Raw genomic sequence first — 19,001 nt, forward strand, 5'->3', positions numbered from 1 at the left:
CACTACTGTTTTGAGGCTTCATAAAGCAAAGCCCATCCTGGAATAGTGCTCATTTGTTACTGTGCTGTAGGCACGGAGCAAATTCCAAAGATGAAATTCTAGAGATCAAATCATGACACGGAAGTTAGGATTGTTCCACCTAAAAAGGTCAGCTAAATTAGAATTGTAGCATACAAGAGAATAAGGAATTTCAGCTAGACAGTTTTATAATTCATACATATGCCAGGGCATTTCATTTCAATAGAAGTGATTTACAACATCATTGAGTGATGTCTGGAGTTTTACAATGTATTAAAACACTTTATCTCGAATAAAAGTGAAACAATTCTAGTTTTCTGTCTTGAATTGTGTGGTGGATAATTGCAGAGAGTGACACAAGGATAAAATGGAGAGAAGTATTTCCTGTTTTATTGTAGAGAATGGTGCAAGAAAAGTTGTTTCTTTATCTCCCTCTAAAGTAGCTTTGTTCCTTCTGTGCTGGGGCTTTAGGACAAGTGGGAAAACAAAATGTATTATGATCAATGAACAAGGGAAAAAAGAAAAAGAAAGCTTTGATTTATTTTAAATATCCCAGGTGATATCAGCCTGGACTGTGACAGTCAATTCACACTAACATAAACAAAGCAGTCGTTTTCTGTGCTGGGCCCTATTAGAAAAATTTCTAGACTCCAATCCCCAAATAGACTACTCTGGTGGCTCAGTGGTAAAGAATCTATGTGTAATGCAGGAGACACAGGAGATGTGGGAAGATCCTGGGTCGGGAGGATCCTCTGGAGTAGGAAATGGTAACCCACTTAAGTATTCTTGGGCTTCCCTGGTGGTTCAGATGGTAAAGTCTTCCTGAAATGCAGGAGAACAAGGTTTGATCCCTAGGTGGTAAAGATCCCCTGGAGAAGGAAATGGCAACCCACTCCAGTATTCTTGCCTAGAGACTTCCATGGGCAGGGGAGCTACAATTCATGGGGTTGCAAAGAGTCGGACATGACTGAGCAACTAACACTTCAAGTATCCTTGTCTGGAAAATTCCATGAGCATGACGGACTACAATCCATGCAGCTGGGAAGAGTCAGACATGACCGAGTATGCACACAGACAAGTCCCAAATATCTTGTGAGAAAAGTAAACGGCAGGTACATCAGCTTCCTCATCTTTCTGTTCACATTCAGTCCCTCTGGGTGTCCCTGGTCACTGCTGTTTGCTCCTGAGGTCATTCCTCCTGTTCCATGCCTTTCTGCTGGTGGTCCCTCACCTGAAAGACCCTCCCCACCCCATCTCTTCCCATACGTGGTGTTCTTTTCCATTTCTAGGTTCAAATTGTCCACTGTTCTGCATTCCCTTACTCTTCTCTTCTATCTTAACGCAGCTGTTATTCCTGGATCAAGTTTGTTTCTTCGGCTCGCTTTGTCCACCAACTCTAAAGAGGTTCTTCCCTCTCTGACACAAGGGGTGGGATTGTTAAAAGGTGACTTTTTCTCAGGAAGCTTAGAGGTATTGGGGGTTGGCTAACAGCCATCATCAATGTCCTCCCTATAAGAACTTTAAGGTACTCAGGAAGTTATTTCCTTTGCAGATCCATCCTGGGGCTTATGAGACATACCTGGAAATGCCTGAATCTAAAAATAAGCTCTAATAACCCTGCCACACAAAATACTGGTTTAAGCATATATCTTTATTTGTTCATAGATGTACACCTAGTTTATCTTTGTCTTTTCTTTTGTACATACCACATGGCTTGTGGAATCTTAGTTCCCTGACCAGGGATCAAATCTGTGCTGCCCTGCAGAGTCCTAACCACTATACCACCAGGGAAATCCCTATACTTAGTTTATTTATTATTGACCATCCTCAGAAAAAAAGTTTGGAGTAGCCAAAAGAAATGTATAAAGTGTTTTCTTGTTATAAATAATAAAAGCAAAAGAGAAGCTTAGCCATTTTGTGTTAAATAAGAGGAACACTATCAAACAAGCACACACTAAAGATAAAGAGATAAATCTTAAGAATTTTCATGCTAGCCAGACTGTTGATTTTGAAGACAAAAAAAAACAGAGAGCAATGACTTTTGATGGGAAAACTGGGCAACAAAACAAATAAGACCACCAAAAAAGAAATCAAACAGATACCCTTGTAAAGGAAAGAAAGGGGAATATATACAAAGAAAGGTAGTGGTCTTTGACACTTTAGCACTAATTGTTAGTGATCAAAATAATGGCCATTTACTGCTCGCTGCTAAGTCACTTCAGTCGTGTCCGACTCTGTGTGACCCCATAGACGGCAGCCCACCAGGCTCCCCCATCCCTGGGATTCTCCAGGCAAGAACACTGGAGTGGATTGCCATTTCCTTCTCCAATGCATGAAAGTGAAAAGTGAAAATGAAGTCGCTCAGTTGTGTCCGACTCTTAGCGACCCCGTGGACTGCAGCCCACCAGGCTCCTCTGTCCATGGGATTTTCCAAGCAAGAGTACTGGAGTGGGGTGCCATTGCTGTCTTAGTTGTTTGCAAAACTTGTTTTCTCATTCTTTTATTCAATGTTTATTGAGCACTTGCCCCATTTACTCTGTGCCATTTGTGAGCACTGAGGATGCAGAGCTAAGGATACTTTGCAGTTCTCCAGGGTTTTTGAACTGCAGGATCTAGAGATCTAAAGATCCAGAGAAAAACTGACCAGAGGACTGTGAGGAGACCCAAAGGTCGTCATATCAGGAGTGATTGATGTTTAGTGCTCTAGAAAGGTCCTCATGTATGATGTGCTAACTTTCTTCAGTTATATGAGGCTGATCATTTGCATGATTGAGGAGGCAAAACTAGGCTGAGTGGATGGGAATCAGAGAAAGATACATTGAATTAAAGGAAAGGCTGCCTGAAATTTTATAATGGGCTACCTCTGGTACCTGAGATGGTCCCAGAAGCTTGGTACCACTAGGAAGGAGAGTGGCACAAGGGATTCATGTATGAAATGGTGAGGGGCTGGGGATGGAGTGTTGGGATTGACTCATCACTGAAGACAAAATATTCTTGGGTCTATGGTTGAGAACACTGACATGGGAAGGATTCCCTTGAAGACAGTACAATGAAGGACTCTAAGGAGTGAGGCCCACCAATTTTGCACTTAACCCTTAGACTCTGTTTTGGTAGTTCATGTTCTGTGTTTTATTAGTATAACTTACATATTGAGACATTTAAACAATGCTGAGAAGAACAAAGCATAAAATCAACTCCCACCTCTCAGAATTGGCACATTTGCTTGAAGTCTTCCTTTTTAATGAAATAAAATGGTACAATTAAGTCTCCTTTCAGAAGCATCTATGAATTAGTGCATATTGTTCCAATCCATTTTATACTGTTACCCACAAGTTTATGCAACCATTCCAATATTTAGTCCTGGCTTGTGTTTTTTAAATTTACAGAAATAATGCCACAGTACTTTTCATAACACTGAGTTATTGAGATCTGCGTGGTTATATATAGTTCTAGTTCTGTTCCCTTGGGTGAAATTTGTGGGTTTTTTTTTTAATGCTTGTAATCTTCCATTTTATTTATTTATTTTTATTAAACTTTTTATTTTGGATTGGGGTATAGTCAATCAACAAGGGATGTTGTGATAGTTTCAGGTGGAGAGCGAAGAGGCTCACCAGTAGGTATACATGTATCCATTCTCCCCCAATCCCCCCTCCCATCCAGGCTGCCACATAACATTGTAGAGTCCGTGTGCTATACAGTAGGTCCTTGTTGGTTATCCATTTTAAATATAGCAGTGTGTTTTTTGATAAGACATTTAATATTAACACTTAGTGGCCTTCCTTACTCCTAAATTTGGCCCATAGATGATAGGATGTTATTGCTGGAAGATTTAAGAGAAAACATCATTGTAATTTATGTCTTTATATATTGTCTTTATATATATATTGGGACTTTTTGAAAATGACAGAAGCTAACCCAGATGGAAAGTCAGGCCAATGTAAATAAACCAGGACTTTCCCAGACAAACCACAATGGAGGATTGGCCTACATACAAGGGAATCAAGCCTTTGGTAGGAGACATGACTTTCTGGATGACACAAGTGCTAAGTGATTAGTCCTCAAAATACCAGCCCAAATCTCAAAATCAAACACTTTCGTGGGATAAGAAAAACGTGGAATGCTTTCCAGTCCATTGTTCTTTTCATCATGGACTGGATGTTTAATAAAAATGCAGAGAAGTAAGATAATGATTTCTTAGAGTTAGCTCATCAGGAAATTGCTGGTATCTTGCCTTCAGAATGGGTGGTTAAAGTCTGGCTTTAATCCATCTTTTCTTCCCTTATGATTGTTCTCTCCCTGCCCAGGCAAACATAGTTATCACTTCTTTCCACTGGATAAAATACCCTATCCCATTTATCCCATTAGGTAGTGGAATGTGGCCAGGTAAATCAGTTTTCACTGGTAACCAGAAGTGATCTGTTCCATTTAGTTGTCTGCTTACCTTTTCCTGATGCTTGTCTTGTTAACAGCTGGCTAGGTAATGAATATGACGTGTCTGTTTCAGCAAGGTTTGGGTGTGCCAAGATTGTACAAGAGACAAAAAACTGACTCACTAATAGGGGATTTTAGTTCCAACTCAAGTCTGTAATTTTCTTAACAGAAATTAAGGCCCAGTCTCAGGTATTCTTCATATGAAGGTTGTCTTGCAGTTATATCATTTATCCTACGTAGAGTTTGGATAAGTAATTCATCATTTCATTTTTACTTTAAACTTTTAAACTAATATAACTCCTAAGATTGAAAGGCTTGCAAATATTTTAAAGTTTTACTCATTTCAAATCTGGTTTTGTTTTTACAAGATATTTTATACATTTATAAGATACATAAAACCAGTCTTCTTGACTGCTTGCTGGCAATAATATCTAATTGCTAAAGCATTTTATAGAAGTTAAATGATACATTGAAAGTGAAAATTTATCATGTATAGAGTGTCAAATTTCATCTAATTATGTTCTTAATAAAATTAAGTTAATTTGATTATTTTACAAATAAATTCACTCTGTAAAATACTAATTTACAAACGCTTGAGAACACAAAACACTTGATTAATTTAATATTAGCATATAATCATACTTTGTAAATAGCACAGAGATTGTAGTCATAAAAAAGAAAAATCCATTGGTAGGGAAGGATAGTGCTAGTGTTTACCATTATTGTAAAAGACAGCCCTAAAAGGTCAAGGATATAATTCTTGAAAAGATGATGTCATTGTCCAAAAGCTGCACGTGAACTGATTTTTAGTATTTGTCTCAAATATTGTATCTTTAAATCACTGGAAGATATCATGAATATTTTAGCTATCAGTTCAGTCAGTTCAGTCGCTCAGTCGTGTCCAACTCTTTGCGACCCCATGAATTGCAGCACACCAGGCCTCCCTGTCTATCACCAACTCCCGGAGTTCACTCAAACTCATGTCCATTGAGTCAGTGATTCCATCCAGCCATCTCATCCTCTGTCGTCCCCTTCTCCTCCTGCCCCCAATCCCTCCCAGCATCAGAGTCTCTTCCAATGAGTCAACTCTTCACATGAGGTGGCCAAAGTACTGGAGTTTCAGCTTTAGCATCATTCCTTCCAAAGAACACCCAGGGCTGATCTCCTTCAGAATGGACTGGTTGGAGCTCCTTGCAGTCCAAGGGACTCTCAAGAGTCTTCTCCAACAGCACAGTTCAAAAGCATCAATTCTTTGGCGCTCAGCTTTCTTCACAGTCCAACTCTCACATCCATACGTGACCACTGGAAAAACAGCCTTGACTAGATGGACCCTTGTTGGCAAAGTAATGTCTCTGCTTTTGAATATGCTATCTAGGTTGGTCATAACTTTCCTTCCAAAGGAGTAAGTGTCTTTTAATTTCATGGCTGCAATCACCATCTGGAATGATTTTGGAGCCCAGAAAAATGAAGTCTGACACTGTTTCCACTGCTTCCCCATCTATTTCCCCATCTGTTTTCCCATCTATTTTAGCTGTAGTTATTATTAAAATTGTCAGTGTATGACTGTTCCATATGTGGGCATGGCCACTTCAGGGTAATTAAAAGGACAATGTCCCTCAAGGGACATTATATCCATGTCACCTAACTATCTGTGAAGGATCCTCTTTGGTTTAGTTAGGTTGGTGAAAGTGAAAGTATTAGTTGCATAGTTGTATCCAACTCTTTGCAGCCCCATGGACTGTAGTTCGTCAGGCTCCTCTGTCCATGGAATTCTCTAGGCAAGAATACTGGAGTGGGTAGCCATTCCCTTCTCCAGGGGATCTTCCTGACCCAGGGGTCAAACCCAGGTCTTCTGCACTGTGGGTAGATTCTTTGCCATCTGAGCCATCAGGGAAGCCCTGTTTGGTTGGTGTTTAGATGCTATTTGTATGTCATACAGAACATGGCTCAACTTTGTGAGCTGACTGCTAGGGGGCCACTTAAAACAAGCCCCTTCACTGAAAATGATATTAACCCATAGAGTCTGTTTTAGGTATTTAAATGAATGTGCTGTGCTGTGCTTAGGTGATCAGTTGTGTTTAACTCTTTGCAACCCCATGGACTGCAGCCCGTCAGGCTCCTCTGTCCATGGGGATTCTCTCAGCAAGAATACTGGAGTGGGTTGCCATGCCCTCCTCCAGGGGATCTTCCCAACCCAAGGATCAAACCCAGGTCTGCCTCATTGCAGGTGGATTCTTTACCATCTGAGCCACCAGGGAAGCCCATTTAAATGTATATCATAGCTTAATCACATCACATCAAGTTGTAATATCAACAGCACTTTAAAATTTTTCTTTAGCTGTTTTGCTTGTGACAATTTATTATTATTATCCAGGCAGATAAACTTGAGATTTCAAAGTCTTTCTGACTAGTGGAAATTTGAATGACTTGGAAATATTGGTGGAAAGAGAACATTGGAAGTCAAATCTCCATTCTGTACCTGGACCATCCAGCTGCATGAGTCTTAGCAAGTCATTTGGAGATAACAGAACAGTGCAGTGGATTAAATCACTGGCTACCAGATTTTAGTCCCACTTGTGCCATTTGTTACCTGCTGAATTTCTTAATCTCTCTGTGTCAAGGTTAGGTTCTCATCTGCAAAATGGAACTGATAATAGTTCCTCTTTTATAGTGATTAAAAAGATTAAATCAATGGATATTTATAGAGCACTTAAAATAGTAGGCTACCCACTCCAGTATTCTTGGGCTTCCCTTGTGGCTCAGTTGGTAAAGAATCTGCCTGCAAAAAAAAATAAAAATTTAAAAATTTAAAAAAATTAAAAAAAAAAAAGAATCTGCCTGCACTGTGGGACACCAAGGTTGGATCCATGGGTTGGGAAGATCCGCTGGAGAAGGCAAAGGCTACCCACTCCAGTATTGTGGCCTGGAGAATACCATGGACTACATAGTTCATGAAGTTGCAAAGAGTTGGATATAACTGAGCAACTTTCACTTTAAAATAGTGTCTATATGACTGATTGTTTAATAAAACTTTACTGTGATTGGACTCCATTGGGTTTGATTTCTACAAGAGTGTTTCTAGTTTGAAGATTATATTAAGTTTCTGTTTCTTGCCTTTGTTTTCAATATACCTCATTAAGCTGATGCTGGTGAAAATATTGTTTCTAAGCAAATCAGTGGCTATACAGTCTAACAGCAGTGATTTTTTTTGTTGTTTGTTTTAAATTAAGGGGCATGTGCAAAACTAATTTTTTTAATATAGCCAAAATATCTATGTGTTTCATAACTGTATTGACTGAGACAATCTCTATAACTGGGTTTGAAACTTGTGTTGGTATTATGTAGACATTTTGTTTACCTTCTGAAAGGTTAATTTATTTCATTTTTTAATTTCCATTTTTTTCAATGAGCTATTGGATGGCAATCTGTTTGAAAAACTGAATTGGACTATTTCTTTTCACCTCTATAGTGTCAGTGAAAAAATTCCACTGTTTTTCAGGTTTTCTTGGTACAGGTTTGTACATGACTTCTACCTTTCTAAGCTTATCACACACCCATAACTCTGTGAAGCAGTTCTTAGTCTCTTTTAATTAAGCTTGAAACTTGTTAAAATTGAAATATTTTGTAGTTCTTAGAGCAGTGTAATGTCAGAATAAGAGTGGTGGTTAGAAGGACAAATTAGCTTGTTTTTTAAAGACAGGACATGGGTCAGTGGTGAAAGAGGCACTGAAATGGGAACTCGTTCTAGCCCATGGGAGACCGTCCAGCCATGCTAAGTGGCTTTATCTTCTGGAGAGAATGATGAGAACAACAGGAGGCTGTCCTGACAGGCAGGGAGCCGGAGTCCAGGTTGACCAACAAGATGCGGCAGATGGTGTCCCAGCAGGTGGGCGGGCTGCGGTGACACAGAGTCTGGAAGCAGGAGATATCCAGGCAGATAAACAGAGAGGTCTGATCACAGTATGGCCCCAGGGTTGGAGCTGGGCCTGGAGAACGAAATCGAGGCCCTGGGAAAACTGGCTAGACTAGTGCTGAGGCCCATTTGGAGGGAGGAGGGTACCAGCCAGGGCATTAGAGCAGAGACCTTTATGTGGGGCCACAGGTGAAAGGTCCGTCTAGTCAAGGCTATGGTTTTTCCAGTGGTCATGTATGGATGTGAGAGTTGGACTGTGAAGAAGGCTGAGCGCCGAAGAATTGATGCTTTTGAACTGTGGTGCTGGAGAAGACTCTTGAGAGTCCCTTGGGCTGCAAGGAGATCCAACCAGTCCATCCTAAAGGAGATCGGTCCTGGGTATTCATTGGAAGGACTGACGCTGAGGCTGAGACTCCAATACTTTGGCCACCTGAAGCGAAGAGTTGACTCATTGGAAAAGACTCTGATGCTGGGAGGGATTGGGGGCAGGAGGGGAAGGGGAAAACAGAGGATGAGATGGCTGGATGGCATCACCGACTCGATGCACATGATTTTGGGTGAACTCTGGGAGTTGGTGATGGACAGGGAGGCCTGGTGTGCTGCAGTTCATGGGGTCGCAAAGAGTCAGACAGGACTGAGCAACTGAAGTGAACAGGTGAAAGAGGCCTTGTGACACTCTCAGTTTTGAGGGTTGTATGGCCTGAAGGGTTGCTAGAGTAGGGAATGGGGCCAGTCTTTTTAGATGCTGCCTTTGCTCGTCCTTAGTATAGATTCATGTGACTGTCTTCCGAAAAATGAAAAACACAAATGTGTTAATTACTCAATTGTGCTTTATTGCTAATGAATTAGAAGTCACCTTTGATTTAATTCGCTGTTGGGGTCCTTTAATGGACCGGAACCTGGTGGTCTGGAGTCCACGATAAGAAGGTGAAAGAGAGAGCTGGAGGGAGGGAGAGAGAGAGAGAAAGGAAGAAAGAAAGTAAGACACGGGGACCCAAGCTCTGATGGAGCAAAGCTATTTTATTAGCACAAATGCAGGCTTATATATCTTTATTAAGATGATTACTCAGCTATTACACAGGATGAAATTTTATCAATAGCCACAATATGGGTAGTCTAATACATACAAGGTCGCTGACACTGAAAAGAGTCACTGAAGGGAGTTACTGAAAGGAATCCAAGCAGATACCATTTCTCATGATCTCAGTCCTGAGAGCTGGGTGAAGTTCTACTCGTTCTCGGAATAGGAACTGATAAGGAACAGAGAATTTATGAGAAACAGCACGTAGGAATCCTCCTGTTAAATATTCCCTGACAGTTTGCCTTACCTGTTTTCATTCTTTCTTTCTTTTATAAGGCTTGCAGTAACTTTCAAATCAGAATGAATTCCTTGCGGTTGAAACTGCTCACATGGAGCTAAGTGCAGCATACAATATAGAGGGGTTGTTATTTCCTACTCTTCTTGGATTTATCCTAAGGAGGAAGTTTTCAGAGAAAAGAGTATAAAATGAGAGGATTAGCAAGCAAGCGGTTGTTTCTGGCCGAGCTTTGCTTGAAATGGAGGAGGAAAGGGCATGGAAGCTGCTGAAATTAATTTCCTTATAATGACATGGAGTGTTACCTGGCCTTTTCCCTGGGAGTCATTTCAGACCTTCTTACGTTACTTGGGAATGCTCTGCATCAAACGGACACCTCCACCTCCAAGGAATCAGGGAGAACAATTTAATTTTGATCCTTGACCTGCGTCTTAGCTTTTAACAGCTTTCTGCTTTTGATCTAGATTTTACGCCTACTGACATATTTGTGATTAAAGGAAAAAATCCTCAGATAAAACACGATCCAAGCATTCCTGTTCCTTATGTTTTCAGTTAAATCTTAGGCTGATGTCCAGTTTAAAAAAGTATTCACTTGGTTATTATGAAATTCCAAAGCTTCATCACTGTTTCTCCAAGTAGTGTTTTCAATTGAAGAAAATCCATGATTCTATAACTTTCTTTGTGATATTGAGTATTGTCTAGAGAAACTAAGCATTTATTTATCAAATAATTTATGTAATTAAGGTCAGGATAAACTTGGTTGTTATGAAACCTGGCTTAAAATTCTGACTTTCTCAGTGTCTTTGGGGGAAGTTACTTATAACAGGGTTTTAGTTACATATCTTAATTTCTACCATATTCATAGAAACACTGTATTTCTGGTACACCCTTGGGAATCACAATGGATAACAAGGTTCCCTTTTTTAATGGAATTTTTTAAGTGGAAATCATTTTAATATGTCTCACTTACATGCCTTCATAATTTGAACATAATTATATTAGAGTTCCTCCAGATAAACAGAACCAGTATGACTTATTGCAAGAGATTGGCTTGAATATTTGTGGAGGCTGCCTGAAATCTTAAGGCAGGAAGGGCAGGCTGGAAAACTCTAGGGCAGAAGCTAATGGCCAAGTGGTGTTGCTTCTTCCTCAGGGAAAATAGTTCTGTTCTTAAGACCTCTCCAGTGATTGGATCAGGCTTTCCTCACAGCTCAGTCAAAAAATCTGCCTGCAATGCAGGAGACTCAGGTTCAATTCCTGGGTTGGGAAGATCCCCTGGAAAAGGAAATGGCAACCCACTCCAGTATTCTTGCCAAGAGAATCCCATGGACAGAGGAGCCTGGCAGGGTACAATCTGTGCCTGGGGTCTCAAGAGTCTGACAAGACTCAACCAACACCAACCTATGATTGAATCAGGCCTATCCAGATTATTGAGAATGATATCCTTTACTTAAATTGATTGATTGTAAATGTTAATCACATCTACAAAATTCCTTCCCAGACGCTTACTCCTTGGAAAGAAAGTTATGACCAACCTAGATAGCATATTCAAAAGCAGAGACATTACTTTGCCAACAAAGGTCCGTCTAGTCAAGGCTATGTTTTTCCAGTGGTCATGTATGGATGTGAGAGTTGAACTGTGAAGAAGGCTGAGCGCTGAAGAATTGATGCTTTTGAACTGTGGTGTTGGAGAAGACTCTTGAGAGTCCCTTGGACTGCAAGGAGATCCAACCAGTCCATTCTGAAGGAGATCAGCCCTGGGTGTTCTTTGGAAGGAATGATGCTAAAGCTGAAACTCCAGTACTTTGGCCACCTGAAGCGAAGAGTTGACTCATTGGAAGAGACTCTGATGCTGGGAGGGATTGGGGGCAGGAGGAGAAGGGGACGACAGAGGATGAGATGGCTGGATGGCATCACTGACTCGATGGATGTGAGTCTGGGTGAACTCTGGGAGTTGGTGATGGACAGGGAGGCCTGGTGTGCTGCGATTCATGGGGTTGCAAAGAGTCAGACACGACTGAGTGACTGAACTGAACTGAACACCTCATTCAGTGTTTGACTGAGTAACGGGATCACAGACTAAACTGATCATCGCAGTCCACTCCTTGTCAACTTGACATGCAGACATATTTCCTTAAATCATACTTAATATCAAAATAAATAACAACAACAAAGTCATACTTATGCCTAACATGATTAGAGCTATACTGTGTATAACTGAAAGTGTGCTAACCCTTTCCCCAGGAGAGGGGCAAGGTCCCTGGGGGTTCACTCTTCTTATAGACCATAACTTAAATACCGTGATATAAAGTTACCTATTATTAATATATCTTATATTAGAAGACAAGCACTTGAGAGGGAAGAAAGCAACAAATATTTGAGACACACAGACAAACATAAATAACAGAAAAATGAACAAGAGGAGTAACTTAACAGTCCTTATTTCTGAAACTGGTCACATGGTCTTGGCTGGTGTGTATAACTCCTTTCTTCCACTACTCAATCCATATATTCCATTATTTCCTTTGCCCTCAAGCAGGTACCTCAGCCCCTTCTGGTTCTTTGCCTGGAAAGGTGACCCAAACCTTCATTCCTAAAGAGTCTGAGCCACTGATTATTGTTTTATGGTTTTTTCATTGGCTTGTGAATTGAATTGTGGTTTTCTTGACCTTAATCACAGAACTTGATAGTAACAAGAGATGCCCTGAGGGATCTCCTGTATTACAGACATATTCTTTCTTACTCTGTTGTGTAGCACAGCCCAACTGCCCCTTAATAATCAGGATCAATCACACCAGCCAATATAGAAACTCCTTTCTTTGCCTGTTGATTCAGAGACCTGAGGAGCCCAAGGTGACCCGTGGCAGTTTTTACTCAGTTCAGTGGAATCATTGCTGTGTCTCCAGGTGAAAGAACTCTTCTCTTTGAAACTAAGACCTCTTGACCAGCAAAACAACAGATTACAGGGATGGGAAGCAAGGTTTTGCTAGCAGATTACTAGGAATAATAGAAATGAGAGGGACTCCACTCAGTATTATCCTGAGTGGAGTCCCTCTCATTTCTACCCCTTGATTCCTAGACCCATGAATCCTGGCTAGGGGAGACAGTATCACACCAGTGGATGCTGATTTATAGTATTTATAACCTCTTCCTGGAGCCTTGGCACCTACTGCCACCTTGCTAGCACTGTAACTGAATCTTCAAAGGCCATTCCACTGTTCTGTCATGCTTTCTGCTTCAGGATGATGGATAAAATTGTAATACCAGTGAATGAGCATTGCCAGACTTCATTTGCTGTGAAGTGTGATCAGAAACAAAAATGCCATGTAGAATACCATGATGGTGGATAAGGCATTCTGTACATCCACACGTGGTAGTTTTGGCAGAAGGATTGCTTGCAGGGAAAGCAGTTCTATATCCAGAGTGTCTGTTGCAGTAGGAAGAAAGCACCCCCTCATCCATGATGGAAGAAGTCCAGTATAATAAACCTTCCACCAGATAGCTGGCTGATCATCCCAGGGATTGATGCCATGTTGGGAACTCAGTGTTATATTTGCTACTGAAAGCTTAGGCACTCAGCAGTAGCTATAGCCAGGGTAGTCTTGGTGAGTTCAATTCCATGTTGCTGAGCCCATGTATAATTTTTCCCTCTGCCCTAATGGTCACTGTTCATGAACCCTTTGGGCAGTGACAGTAAATGGCTGGGAAAAGAGACACAGATCCATGGAATAATAGGTCCTCTTGGCTGTTTAATTATAAAAATCCTCATCTGCTGAGATCACCCTTTGGTGAACATTCACATGGGACACATCTTTGCCTATTCAGAGGGGTCTGTTGATACACCTTTTCCCCAGATTTCCTTCTACCGATTTTCTGATCATTGTCTTTCCAAATTGCTGACTATTCAGTCAAACTGTTGGCCACAGCCTATGAACCAGTATAGTTTTATACCTCTGGCCGTTTCTTCTTCCAAACAGTATGAACATCTAGCAGCACTGTCCAAAGTTCTGTTCTCTAAGAAGACTTCCTTTCAACCATGGTTCTTCAGAAATGTATTAGAAAGGAGCTGTGGTGCAACAGGTGGTCACTTTTGATACCCACGTATTATATGAACCAGTTGTAAGCCAAGCCCAGGTTTTCTCTTCCTCAGTCAACAAGTTTTAGGGAACTCCCCATGAGGCAATAGATACAGACCAGTAAAGCATAGACGATGTAGCAGGAGTAGGGGCCATAGACATTTGGACCACTTCTTTGTGTAATTTACTCATGTCTTCATGGCCTGCTTGAGCCCAGTCTCATATGTACCTCTTCCAGTTGGTATCGACATGCTGCTACGCACTCCCAGCTTTACAGCTTGGTGGATCAGACAGAAACCAGTTCATGTAGTTCCTGAAGGGTGGCTCTGATCTCATGTAAGTTGCTGGACCATGATTAAACATTCATTTTCTACAAAGGCCCAGTAGCAAGCCAAAATCTGTTTCTCAAAAAGAGAGTAGATACCTGCAGAGGAAGACAGGGCTTTGTTCCAAAAGCCTCAGGGTTTGCATTATGAGTCACCTGTCAGGGCCTGCCAGATCTCCAAGCAGCGTCTCTGCCTGCTGCTGGTGCTCATAAAAGAAGGCTGGGAGAAAGATCAACAATGTGATTGTTTGGGAGTACAGCAAGTGCTCAAGGGGAGTTAGTCTCCCCTTCACTCAGTGGATTCAAGAACCCCTAGGAACTGAAAACTGATGGAGAGGTTGTAACTGTTTTGATGATTCATGATAGACCTCTGTTCGTTAGTCCTAGAAATGTTGTCCTTACACAGATCAAGTGGAATTTATTAGCTTACCATCTGTTGATTTTCTGGGGACACCGGGATCAAGCAGCCAACACTACAGTGTGTCTGCAGGACTGTTTGATTCCTGCTTTGGCTCTGTCGCTGGGGCAGTCACATCTGTCTTTGGTGATTCATGCTGCCACTTGGCCCTGCCACCCACTTTTCCCGATTGTATTTAGGGATCCCAGCTCAGTGACAGCAGTTCCCACTGTAACTTCTGACCTGTAGAAAAGAGTGACCTCAGAGTTTTCCAAGGATGCTGGGGCTCCTCTCACAAATATATTTCTCACAGTCATAGTTAAAGGCATGTCCTTTGGCCTCCAGGGGTAGGTAAGCAGGTTTTACATGATAAAGCTATTTGAAATTTATTCAACAGTATACCAAGGCATTCAGTTCTGGTCTTTTGACTTCATTTATGTTGGCCCATGTTTCAACCAACCAAACAAAATGCTAGACCCCTTTCTAGCCCCTTGAGATAAAACACTGAATCCAGAATCTCTGTTTAGTGAGACTATATCAATGAATTCATTCTTACTCAACTTTGTATTCCTTCCACAATTATCCAACACCCTTAATATCCATTCTTTTATGCACATGTTCCCCAGATTTCTCTGTGGAGAATAAGTTGGAAAAACCATGCATTTCTTTTGGTGTATAATACACTTCCATAATGGTCACACTGTGTACCTCACCCTTTGAGGCCCACTGGAACAAGAGTCTACTTATAAATCTAGAAGCAGAGAGGTGCAGGGATAAGTCCTGAGGAGAATTAGCAGTGTCTTGCAAGGCAGATGCCTCAGGAGAGACTATTACAGGTTCATCAATCAAAGCAGGGGTTAACCTCACACAGAGTAGAGGGTAGCTTCTGTTGGAGAATGAGTCAGTAGAATTTAGGAGTCTGAAATCCTCTGCTTCATTGGGATTTCCCAGATGTATCTATTTCAGTTTTCAGGATTCTATTCCTTGCCAATCAGTGCCCTCACTTTAATAAAGATGATCTGCAAGGTTGGGAATTCAATTTGTGCTGTAATTCAGCAATTTATAGCTTGAGATTCTGGGCTTGAAATCTCCACCTTACAGCTAGGGGAGATAAGGGGTTCCTTCTGGGCAGATGTACATTGCAAATTTTAAGCCTTAACTACATCCTTTTCTTCCCCCTTTCTACAGCACAGTTGGGAGCAACTAACCAAGAGAGAGTTCATGTGATTATAGTTTATGTGATTTTGGAAGCTGGTTAGGCAAGTTCAAAAGTCAGGTTGGCAGGTTGGAAACTGGCAGGAACTGAAGTTGTAATCTACAGATAGAATTTCTTCTTCCCCAGGAAAACCACTGTTCTGTCCTTTCCACTGATTGGGTCAGACCCATCCAAATTAATTGAGGATAATCTCCTTTACTTAAATCAGTTGATTATAGATGTTCCTCTACAACACCACCTAGATTAGTGTTTGCTTGAATAACTGAGTACTTTAACCAAGCTGGCCCATAAAACTGACCATTCCAATAGTCGAATTTTATTCTTTTTTTTGCAGAGGGGGGTGGGGGGTGGGGCTGTACCAGGTTTTAGTTGCAACATGCAGGATCTTTAGTTGCAAATGCAGGATCTAGTTCCCTGGCTAGGGATCGAACCTGAGTCCCCTGCACAGGGAGCTCAGACTCTTAACCACTGGACCACCAGGGAAGTCCCAGTCCAGTTTTTTTATTGATGACTCATAGTCATCACACATACAGGCAGATGTAAAAAATGTGTAGGTAGAGGAGAGGGCTAATTACCCAAGCACAGGCTCTAGAACTTCTTATCCTGAAAAAGTTCTAGATAGTAGTTTGTTCTTTAGTCATTTATTTATCCTCCAAAATAGAATGAAGTATTGTAGCTACAACAATATGCTCTTTAGTAGCATGATGTGATTCTTTTTTTTTTTTTTTTGCAAAAAGAGCTGTAGTGGCTTTTTCTCAACAGATTTTCTCACCCTCCAGAAAATCATTTTATTTGTGGTCTGTGGCTCTTATTGTCTTTGAATTAGCACACTGTTAAAACATCCATAATAGAGGGAATAATAAGCCTTGATCTTTGGGACCTGACCAGTAGTCTTTTCTATTGTGTTCATTTATTGTTGCCTATTGAGGGACTGATTTTGCTAACAGGTTTGGAATTTAGTTTTGTTTAGCTAAGAGTTCTAGAATTTGAGAATTCCAGAAAGCTAGTCCCTGGAGAGCTGAGCATTCTTAATATGTTGTTTAAAATATACTTTTTAAAAAATGTTAGGTTCACAGGTAACTAAAATGCTATCTCTGCTGAGGGAAAGGAGTGAATTCCTGAGTGAATATTTTTTTGTTACTCAGAAAACAGTGACAGGGCTTCCTGGGTTGATTGTTCCAGGTGAGTACAGCCTTCGGCAAAGCTCGTTGTTTACTTGGAACAATGGTGTGTATTGGGCCATCTTCTCTGACGTATGCTCTAGTGGCCAAAGGGCAAGATATTAATTACTTTGACTAGATTTCAGGTGCAGGCTGTGACTGTGAGAGAGATTTTTGTGAGAAACCTCTAGGGCAGTTAGGGCTTCCCTGGTGGCTCAGACAATAGGGAGTCTTACCTGCAATGCAGGAGACCCAGGTTTGACCCCTGGATCAAGAAGATCCCCTGGAGAAGGAAATGGCAACCCACTCAGTATTCTTGCCTGGAAAATTCCATAGACAGAGGAGCCTGGCAGGCTACAGTCCACCAGGTCACAAAGAGTTGGAAACGACTGAGTGACTAAGATGTTCACTTTTTTTCCTCTAAGGCAATTTATCCGGTGCTTTATATTCAAACCAGGAGTGGTGGGGAGAATGGAGGAGGAGGAATCTGATTCCAGAATATGTACTTTTTCCTTTGTGTTAAACTCCCTGCATTCTATTTAATACAACTTGAAAGGATTATTTGAAGGAAGGAAAAATGAATTGGGGTGGGAGTGTCTTCCTGACAATGCTTAGTAACTCCCTCCCTCTCCCCTGTCTTCATTGATCATAAGCAAAGCGTCACCTCTGAGTTTAGATCAGATAGTCTTAGCGCTTGAGGCCAAGCAAGTTCCATCTGTCTCCTCTCCCAGCCTTTCCCAAGCTCTCATCATGATGTTCTACTCCAGCGGTGTGGTGTAATGTAAAGAAGTTGAGCTTTGGAGTCAGTCAGACCAGGGTTTGGATTCGTACTAGCTTAAGAGGTTAGTAACATTTTCTAAACCATGGTTTCTTCCTAAAATGCATATGATTCAGAGCTTTATGTTGAAATGAGATCATGTGCATGAAAAGTGTGTGGTACAGGGTAGGCACTTAATGATGTATTTTCCTTGCTGTCTCCCCTTCCTGTGACTTTATGAACATAAAAATATGTATGAAAATAGTGCTTCGGGTGGAGATGAGAGCTGTCATTCCTTCTATTTCCTCTAATACTTCAACTGTGGCTTCATAAGTTACATTCTAAGGACAAACCCATGCTAGTTACCATTTACCTCTAGAATGTTCTTTGTATTAATAGGCATTTATTAAAAGTCTTTGTTTAATGTTTTGAACCAAGGCTAAGGAGAACCATGAATACCAAATGACATCATTGAATGATTGTAGATTTTTTGGATATATAACTCACATTTTGATATTCTATCTTCAGACTCTAAAGTCAGATGTCAGCTTACATTTTTTTCTGTGTATTAACTTACTCAACCCTTTGGAATACATTACACTATCTATTTCATTTTAATATCAAACCCTCTCATGATATTAGTATTAGGAAGAATAATTTTTATATCTTCTTAATACTTTGGATTTATTTGTATCATGTATAAGAAAAATATGGCTTGGGTTGTTTCACCTTTTAAATTATAAATATTTTATATAAGAGAATATTGTGTTGTAATATTATTGTAATAGGATATCATCTAATGTAATATCTAGTGTAATAGATAGGATACCATCAAACTTTAAACACTCTTAAAGAATAATAACAATAGCATAAATCTCATTTTTATTTTAGGCAGGCTAAGACTTTAAGCATAAATAATTGGAAAGAATCAGTTTATAGTGAAATAAATTAAAAGTATGTTTACTTAAATAGATTTTAAATACAGTATACTTAAATTTGAGAAAAATAAATTTGCCCAGTGTTTGTATACTTACTTCTGTAGCATCAAGAAAAACTTTTTCAGCCAAACTTATCAGTGCTGAGATGTGTTTCTGTGTGTGTCAGCTGGCTGGTTCTCATTCCTCTGACCCTGACATCATAGTGCAGCAGGAACCACAGAGTTCCGCATTTACACATCCAGCCAGCCAGCAGAAACCCAGCTGGGAGGGGTGAAGGGGCAAAGAGGTTGAAGGAGAGATTGGGACTCAGGGAGTCGAGGGGATGGGAGACAAGGGCATTCCTAACTTGTAGGTGTGGTACTGAGGGTATAGAGGCAGACCTGGCATGGAGTAAAAGTAAATCATTGTATCCATGACGACAAGGTCAACAGTGATCCTCATGTTTGCTCCGCGG

At 40.8% G+C, this 19,001-nt stretch overlaps 1 protein-coding gene across 10 annotated transcripts in view; it reads left to right on the plus strand.

Annotated features, from left to right (window-relative positions):
• The window catches only part of PKIB (cAMP-dependent protein kinase inhibitor beta), a 121,531-nt gene that overhangs the window by 31,643 nt on the left and 70,887 nt on the right, over window positions 1–19,001 (plus strand). Inside the window, exon 1 of one of the 10 annotated variants that reach the window (XM_044924436.2) lies at window positions 17,562–17,694. The exons of 8 other annotated variants lie outside the window; for them this stretch is intronic. The gene's annotated coding sequence lies outside the window, so the exon portion shown is untranslated. Of the gene's footprint in view, window positions 1–17,561; window positions 17,695–19,001 lie in introns of those variants that run through there. One more of the 10 variants, XM_025294786.3, reaches the window with a different exon arrangement.

The sequence above is a fragment of the Bubalus bubalis genome, chromosome 10 (genome assembly GCF_019923935.1).
Source record: "Bubalus bubalis isolate 160015118507 breed Murrah chromosome 10, NDDB_SH_1, whole genome shotgun sequence".
In the NCBI taxonomy this organism is placed as follows: Eukaryota; Metazoa; Chordata; class Mammalia; order Artiodactyla; family Bovidae; genus Bubalus; species Bubalus bubalis.